We start from the raw sequence: 8,509 nt of genomic DNA on the forward strand, positions 1-8,509 counted from the left end.
AAATTGTTAATGCTATGTAGGTCTCTATGCACTGTGGATAATATTCTAATATTACTATTAATGTGTTGATATTAATAATATTGGCATGTGGTCAGAAGCACCTGGTTGCAAAAATCACATGCTTTCCTTCTGAAGGCAAAAGATAAAAGTCTACTTTTGAAAGGAGTGCATGACAACTTGAATGGAATGCTGATCTGCTTTCATACAGAGCCAAATTTCTCTAATATCAACTCCAGAATTTCACTAAATATCAAGTTCCACTTCTAAGGGCATCTCTTCCTTTTCTTGGAGAATTTTCTCATTTTATGTTGTAGTCATTAAAAATAATTTAATCTTTACTCCATATGCAAAGCTTGTCCTAAATCTCACTATATTGATATTTAACATTCAAATAATTTTATTAATTTTAGTAGGCTTTGGAGTCATCCCTTATTTTATTAACTTAAGACCAACACTCATTGTTACCAGAGAGCTGAAATGGGCTTCTGTAGCAGCACTATAGCAAAAGGTGCAGGTCGTAATCTCAGGCAGCTGACATATTTAAGATTGGAGATGTCACTGTTTATTCATCAATTTCAAATGCATAACACTGGTTAATGAAGAAAGAGTTGTAGATGTTAAGAAACCGTTGTCAACTCCTGAATATGATAGAGAAAACATTTGTGATGTACATCGTTTTCTGTTTGTTGTTCTTATATTGACTTCTACAGCATAGTTTGGTATTCAGTGTCACTAAGTATTTCTTAACATAATTCACAAACTATATTTCATATAGTTTTAATTTCTTCATTCCTAATGTGCTCATCAAAATCATGTATCATAGAAAATAAACTGATGCAAGAGGACAATATGTCATCATGATGTGCTAACACTACCACTACAAACCAGAAGTTGAGCACAATTTACATAACTTCTTCTCCATTTACTTTCAGGTCTTGATTCAGCTGCCTAGATGCAAATATCTTATCTCGCCATAGTTTGCAACAGGAAGTGGCATCAGAACTTCCTGATGCTCACAGATGCTGTTCGTATTGCCAGCCTTACTCATGGACGATTAAACCCTTTTGTTTAAATGCCAGCATTATTCTCTACCTTAAATAGCTCTTGTGTTTTCCTCCCTCGATAGGTTTTCAGAGAGAAATCATAGTCATTTACCATATTGGGTGTATAACCAAGATGTTATAATCACAATATAATTGTGTATAATCAATAGATATCAAAATGTTATAATCGCAACATAATCAAGAGAGTAAGGCAAAGCAAACAAGGATCACAAAAGAGAATAAGTGGAAGAGCTTACCCTTGGGTTGAGCTCACCAGAAGATACCAAAAGAGGGGATCTCCAGAAGAGATCCTTCCCCTCTGGTAGCCAGCTCTTAAATAGGTCCAGGCTCCACCCCTTCCAGCAGCACAGGTGAATTGCCTTCACCTGTGCTCCTCTGGCTGACTCATGGCTCACCTCAGGTGATTAATCAGAGGTTCAGGCCGTGACTCAGCAGTTCCCATACACTGGGTTTGCTAAGCTAAACAACGTTAGGCTTCAACAGTGCTTTTTGTGATGGCATTAACAGCCTTTATTGCTACTGGAAATACCTGGTCCGATATACAGTCAATTTGGTGAACTACCCTCATCTCATTCTTAACTAGTAGACTCCATCCTATCTATCCCTCTGTTGTTTCAAGCAGGTAACCTTTCAGATTACAGCAGATTTGTCCTTCTATTAACACTAAGTTATGCTATGATATTATTTCATTTATTTTCTTTTTTATATATCCAGCTATGTTTTCTTTTTGACACAGTTTAATATCCTTTCTTTAACAAAACAGTCCCTCACTCAGTCACTGCAAGCTCATCAGCCTTTAGTGTAACTGAGGAAGCTCTTAACTTACAGCCCAAGGATTGAGAGAATACAAACAAGAAAGGAGCAAGAAAAAGCAGGTGAAAGCAGTTGATTATCTGCAGCAGGTGTATCTTTATCTGTTTAAAAGGGGTAGAAAGGACAACCCAGGAAACAGTATACTGACCTCTTACCCTGATCTCTGTGCTGGGGAAAATCACAAAAGAGATTCTCCTGGAAGCTATGCTAAGGCAAATGGAAGTGAGGAAGGTGATGCAAGACAAAGAGCATGGTCCTGCTTGTCCAACCTAGTGGCCTTCTATGATGATGAAACTGTATCAAGGGCAAGGGAAGAGCCATTGATGTCATCTATCTTTATTTCAGTAAGGCCTTTAACAAGGTTCCCCCACAACATCCTTCCCTCTTAACCAGAAATATATGGATTTGATGGGTGGGCTTTTCAGTGAATGAGGAACTGGTTGCAAGATCATACACAGAGAGCAGTGGCCAACGTCTGAATGGAGGTCAGTGAGAAGTGGTGCCCCTCAGCGGTGCTCTTTAATATCTCCACCAGTGACACAACAGTGCAGCAGATCAAGTGCACCCTCATCAAGTTTGCAGATGACACCAAGCTGCGCAGTATGCTCAATGCACCTCAGTGACTCTTAAATGCAGATCTTTGAGACTACTGCATGTAAATGAAACATTTTACATACCTTCCCTTCATAACCAATCCAGTACTGACACTGAATGCAATGTTTTGTGAAGGTAACCATTCCTGACAAAAGGCATTTTAACTACTTCCCTTCCTCCAATAAGGCCAGAGGACCCAGCCAAGAGTCCACTAGAGAAGAGTCCAGAAGAATTCAGTTGGCCATTAGGTCTCTCACTGGTTGTAACTGATAAAATGGACAGTTTGCTAATAAAATACACACGGGAAATTTTCAGATGAGGCATTTAGTCCAAACTAGGTCACTAGGTTCCATCTATAACCTATGGGGTAGAGCAGTATCGTCACCAGATAACACAACTCATTTCTAACACAGGAGACACAAATTACTCTCTGAAAAACCCCTTCAATCACTCTGTTACTCCTAAACAGCAATTTCAGGCAACTGCTCAAAGTGAGCCAAACCTCACATCACTTCCTGCACGTTACCTTTGTCCATTTCCACAGTGATATTATTGCTCAGCCAAATGCAAGTCCATTTGAATTTGCTTCCACTACATCTCCTGACTTAGTAAATCAAATCCATTGTAAGGCACAAAAGGAAAGGCTTTCTTCAAATCCAAATAAATTATGTTCAATGTCTCAGGATTGCCTCCCAATCTGCTAGTGTATATAATGCATTTAAATGAAACGTATGCATATGAATGGTGATTGCTCCTTATTGAAACGCACATCTCTAAACACCCTGTAATCTTGTTCCTTACCAGTGTCTCCCAGAAATTATTCAGCATAAAGGGCTCTCTACTTCAGAGAATCATACAATCGTTTATACTTAAACCAGTTTTAAAGCCATACAGCAAAAACTGTTACTCAAGCTCCTATATTGTTATTATATTTACTATTTATTCTCTATGCTCACACACACGGTCTTAAGTGTTTTTCAGATGTATTAGGGAAATTCTTGAGACTGAAATTTGGTCACAGATTAGGAGAACAAGCAATATATGAAAGACCGAAAAGAGAATCTCCTAATATTCTTGTCCAAAAAATGAGCAATTATTTAGAGACCTCATTTGATGCTTATTGCCAAGAGTAGGAGACTTTTTCTGTATTTCAGTGATTTTTTTGCAGCCTGAATACTTTTCCCATCAGGCAGTCTCCAGAACCATCTGATCTCCTAAATGAGCAAAGTAAATGAGTTGCCCTCTCTCTGCCTATGCCTTCTGATTCTGTATCCACCAATTAAACCCCAATTGACTCAAAGAGGCATTAAATCAGTACACATTGTCTCTGAAATGCACACAAAAGCTTTCGGATCAGATTTTGATCATAGCTATAGGGATATGTTTTTACTAACTCTCAATTGCTGTCGGATTACACTTCTTATTTGCCCACCAGCTCTGTGACCAGAAGTAAATTTCAGAATCCTGTCAAAATGACTTAAAAACCTAAATTTTAGTTCCCGGTTGACTAAGGTACTTCAGACTTAAACTACATTGAAAACCTCTTACCTGCCTGAATCCCCTTTGAAAATTGAAAGCTTCATAGCCCTTTCCCAAAACAATCTACATTCTCACAGTTAAGTTATAGATCTGTCCATTTTCTTCCAATTAACAAGGTGAAAAAAAAAATAAATCAGAAAACAGAGATTTCATCACTAAAAAAAAAAAAAAAACAAACCCATCTTCTAGAATGATGCCATTTCAGATAGGCTAGTTGCAGTATGATTCTTACATAAACAGGTGATGAAATGTATTCCCTTCCTGCCAAAACTAACAGCTGTATTATTAAAAATATCGTCAGTATTGTGCAAAAATCCAGTCAGATTACTATTGTGAAAAAACACCTCATCTGCTGCTTCTTTTTAATACAGTAGCAAATATACTGCCTGGTTTGGCTTCACGCCAAGATTAATTTTAAACTGGACCTCATGAAACATTTATGAGGTCCAATTTAATGGGATTGCTTTCCCTGGCATTAAGCCTGTGTGGATAGCATTTTAAACACTGATGTTCTTAACAGAACCTCAAGACAAAAAGAAAAAAAAAATCCTTGGATATTAATAGGCTTATTAATAAATTGTTAAAGATTATGACAGCATATTTTAGAAGTATTTTGACAGCCTCTTTGTAGTGAATCTTTACCTGCTTCTCTCTTTGCAGTTCGTCAAACAAATGCTGCCTCACATTTAGCAAAACAGTAAATCATCATTTGCTGGAATCAATCTGAAGTGAGAGTAAAGAGCTAATCATCCTTAGATGGGCTTCGCTGGGAGCTGACAGTACTCAGAACACTACAGACACCATTCTGTGCCTCCGTGGCTTTCCTGAATTACTGAGACATCATTTACCTTTGGTTTCTAATTACATTTAATAGTTTAACAAGAACAGTATATTGAGACACACAAACTTACAGAAAACCTCAACGTTTTGTACAAAGAAAACATCTTGAATAATTGATACATCATTTTCCTGCCCTTTTTCAATTAAGAGCTTGGACCTAATCTCTGGAGCAAATCATTTCAACTGCATTAGAACCCATTTCCGTATGGCTCCTTCACTTTGCCATCAGTGCTCATGGTGAACCTTCAGCAACCAAAAATCAGGACCATGGAGTAACAGCAAAGTCAGTGCAGACCACAGACAAGTTTGATCTCAGTCTTTAACCAAGTTCTTTGCCAGGATTAATCAGTCCTTCCTTAATTGTAGTGGCATGATATTCATTCTAGCAACTGCAGATTTGGCTAATTCTTTCCAAATATGACTCAAAATGCAAACATTATGATAGTTTCATGTTATTTTCACCCAGCTATTACTACTAGGCAACACTGTTGATGTGCGGCCCTATTAGAAGTGAAAATTATTGTGGATGCAAAACACCAACTAACTTTATTAATCAACTCTGCTAGCTGCAACATGATTGTCTGAGTTATAACCAAGTACATAACCCACCTTTCTGAGAAGTCTCACCATATTTCTGGCTGCAGTGGAGGGCAGTGTTATTCTGCACCACCAAAGAGAATATATTCTTATGTTTTTCAGAACATGATCCCGGGACAATAGGTAGCCTTTGGAAAAAGGCACAGAGGTGAGAAAAACAGCTTGTACCACTCATAAGACCACCCATTCAACCTGCTTTGCTCAAAAGAATCTGGAAGAATGCCCACCAGAAGGATAGAAAGCACCAGCCAAGAAGAGAGCACACATTCCAAAAATGAACTAGCTTGGGGAAAAAAGAAATTATATCAAATGACATAGATAACTGGAATAAAAGAGCAAAAAGGTACACATTCCCATATGAGTGCCATCAGATTTTAGCACAGCATATAACAGTCACAATCACATATTGCAATATGACATTATAAAACAGTTGCTTTTTTACTACACATAGATGTATTGATTCTCACATTCCTTACCTATACAATTGACACTCTATTCAGAGAGGCAGAAAGTTGGCTTCATCATTTGCATTCTGATGAACCAACACGTTCAACAATAAAAGTTCTTCAACAGAAATAAAACAGTGCTGCTAAGAGTTTGGAACAAAGTAATAAAGAGACAATGAACTAAATAATGAAACTACAAGGGAGTTTTAGGAAGGCAGATTGTAATTAGCCAACTGGAATTTAGCCAGGACACCACAGCTAACACCTCTGTGACCTTCAATCAACACTCCTTTAATATGCATGAAGTTACATTTTTTTTTTATCATTAATAAACTGAATGAAAATCCAATTGGAGCAAACACTCAGTTGATTTCCATCATCACAAAGCTGCAAGAGCACTGAAATTCATGGAAGTTGTGAATGCTCAATTATAGTTTTGTCCAGTTTCCAGTACTTCTGAAGCTGAGAGCCAGCAAGTTTTCACACTCCTAGCTGGGATGTGTAAGTGATATGTTCATCCAGAATCTCTTCCTGACAGAAACCAAACCACATGAATTCCTACTGTAGACAGTAGGATGGAAGGTGAACTCACAGTGCATTATCTTGAATTCATTCCACACTGATACAAGGCTATGTGGGCTCTTGGTATCCTCTACCTGTGGCACTGAGGGACATATTTCAGTGGGTTGTGTGAGTGGGCATCATGGTGATGGCTGATGGCAGCAGTCTGTGATTCTGAAACGCATGCTGCACCCACACATTTTATTAGTGCCAGGTCAGAAAAACACAACTTCTGTTTGTTTTACTGTTCCTGCAAAGATCAACAGCATTAAAGAAAAGCTAATCACAGGAAGGCCACAATTCATAGGCAGCTATTTCAGATGAAGGAATCCCACCCCACACAAAGCAGCTCTATGGAGTAAAACTTTGAACTAGCTACCTCTGTTCAAGAGTGCTGATAGCAAGATTAATTATCCTTCTGTTGAGAGGCAGAAGCTGCCACAATGATGTGTCACCAGCACTTACCAAGCAAGGATGTATTCATCACAAGTGACAAGACTGGAGAGAAGTGAAATTCTTGTTTAATATTTGTATGCTAATGCAGGTTGAAAACAAAGTTCTGTAAAGCTGGATCAGAGGAAAAAAAAGAGTAGAAAAAAAAGAAAAGGAAGAAGAGAAATGCTTTAGTCAAAGAGTAAACGGAAAACCAGTAAAGCAATTTAATTTTTGACTCATTTTACAGACCTTTTCAGATGTAATCTGCACAGCCATTAGGGATTTTAAAGAGGACTGATGTTTAAGTTGTTTGCCCATTTGACTTAAGACAAATCCAGCTGACAACAACAAAGCACTTCCTTTGTCTTCACCACCACTTAATTTAAAGGGGACATGTTTACTAGCAGCTTAATCTGTTTAGTACAAATAGCCCTTTACATTCTTTAATCCTGTCAAAAAAAAAAAAAAAAATCACCTCCAGGAACCATTTGGTCCCTTCCAAAGCCGGACTCTAAGGCAATTTGATATTAGTAATATTGTTAGCAGTGCAAACACATGGCACTGAACAATTTACAGCTTCTTTACAAAGACAGAAAAATGTTACTTAGGTTCTGTTGAACTGTATATACATTTTGTAACAAAATGATTGGTCTGCAGGAATTATATGGCAAATGCATGTATTTATTTCATATAACTGCAGACACAAAGCATTAATTATCATTACTAAGCACATAGAAGAGCATAATAAACACATTCTTTATATAATGTCACTTTTTTTTTATAAAACTTTCATCTTCTCAGGAAGGTCGATGGACTTTCTTCAATTCACAATTAGCTTTAAACTGTGCATATAATTTTCTTACCTGCATTTTTCTTATAATATAGTCTCTTCCATGGCCATCAATGTCTCTTGATTGCTTAACATTAGTAGCAATGGAAAATATTCTAGAAGAGAAAAACATGATCCACCTGCTGGTCAGGTTTATTCTTTCCTAATGATTGCATTTTCTCATCTCTGCTGTTATAAGCAGGAAAAGATCTAGAAAAAGAACAGGGTGGGGAGTGTCAGCAATCCCAATAGCTTTAATTCTAACTGCTTGCTCTATGATCTCGGAGAAGCAATTCAGCCCCAGACCAGCATAACATCAGCAAATGCTTAATTCTAAGTTACCATCATTCACAATAAAGATGGCCGTTGTTGTCTCAATGCTTTGCAGCATTACTTTTTCACTGTATTTCCATTTCCCCACCTGTAAAATGCACCACTGAGAGCTATCCCAGCAGAAAGGCATTGTAAAGACAAAGTGTTACCCTTGCTACATGCCCTGAGGATTCTCCCCAGGCCAGGCCAAATTATTATTCAAGTGAATCCAAGGTTACATTTTCTCAGTTTTACATATTAATATCTGAAGTCCACAGGCTTTGGAGCTTTGAGAGCACTGTTTTCACTCAAACTGGTTGTATTGCAATCAGTTCCTCTTACATTTCCAAAAGTCTAGCAGCAGATTTCACTACTTCATACAATCACAGAATGGCCTGGGTTGAAAAGGACCACAGTGATCATTGAGTTCCAACCCCCTGCTATGTGCAGGGTCACCAACCAGCAGACCAGGCTGCCCA

The 8,509-nt window shown here is 37.9% G+C and overlaps 1 long non-coding RNA gene across 1 annotated transcript; it reads right to left on the reverse strand.

The window, feature by feature from the left end:
* Positions 1-4,990: 4,990 nt before the first annotated feature.
* On the reverse strand, positions 4,991-7,922 carry LOC125696000 (uncharacterized). Its single transcript, XR_007378139.1, has 4 exons — positions 7,753-7,922; positions 7,139-7,338; positions 6,920-7,021; positions 4,991-6,704 (listed from the first exon to the last, which is right to left on the reverse strand). It is a non-coding gene; the product is annotated as an uncharacterized LOC125696000 (long non-coding RNA).
* Positions 7,923-8,509: the final 587 nt, after the last annotated feature.

The sequence above is a fragment of the Lagopus muta genome, chromosome 7 (genome assembly GCF_023343835.1).
Source record: "Lagopus muta isolate bLagMut1 chromosome 7, bLagMut1 primary, whole genome shotgun sequence".
In the NCBI taxonomy this organism is placed as follows: domain Eukaryota; kingdom Metazoa; phylum Chordata; class Aves; order Galliformes; family Phasianidae; genus Lagopus; species Lagopus muta.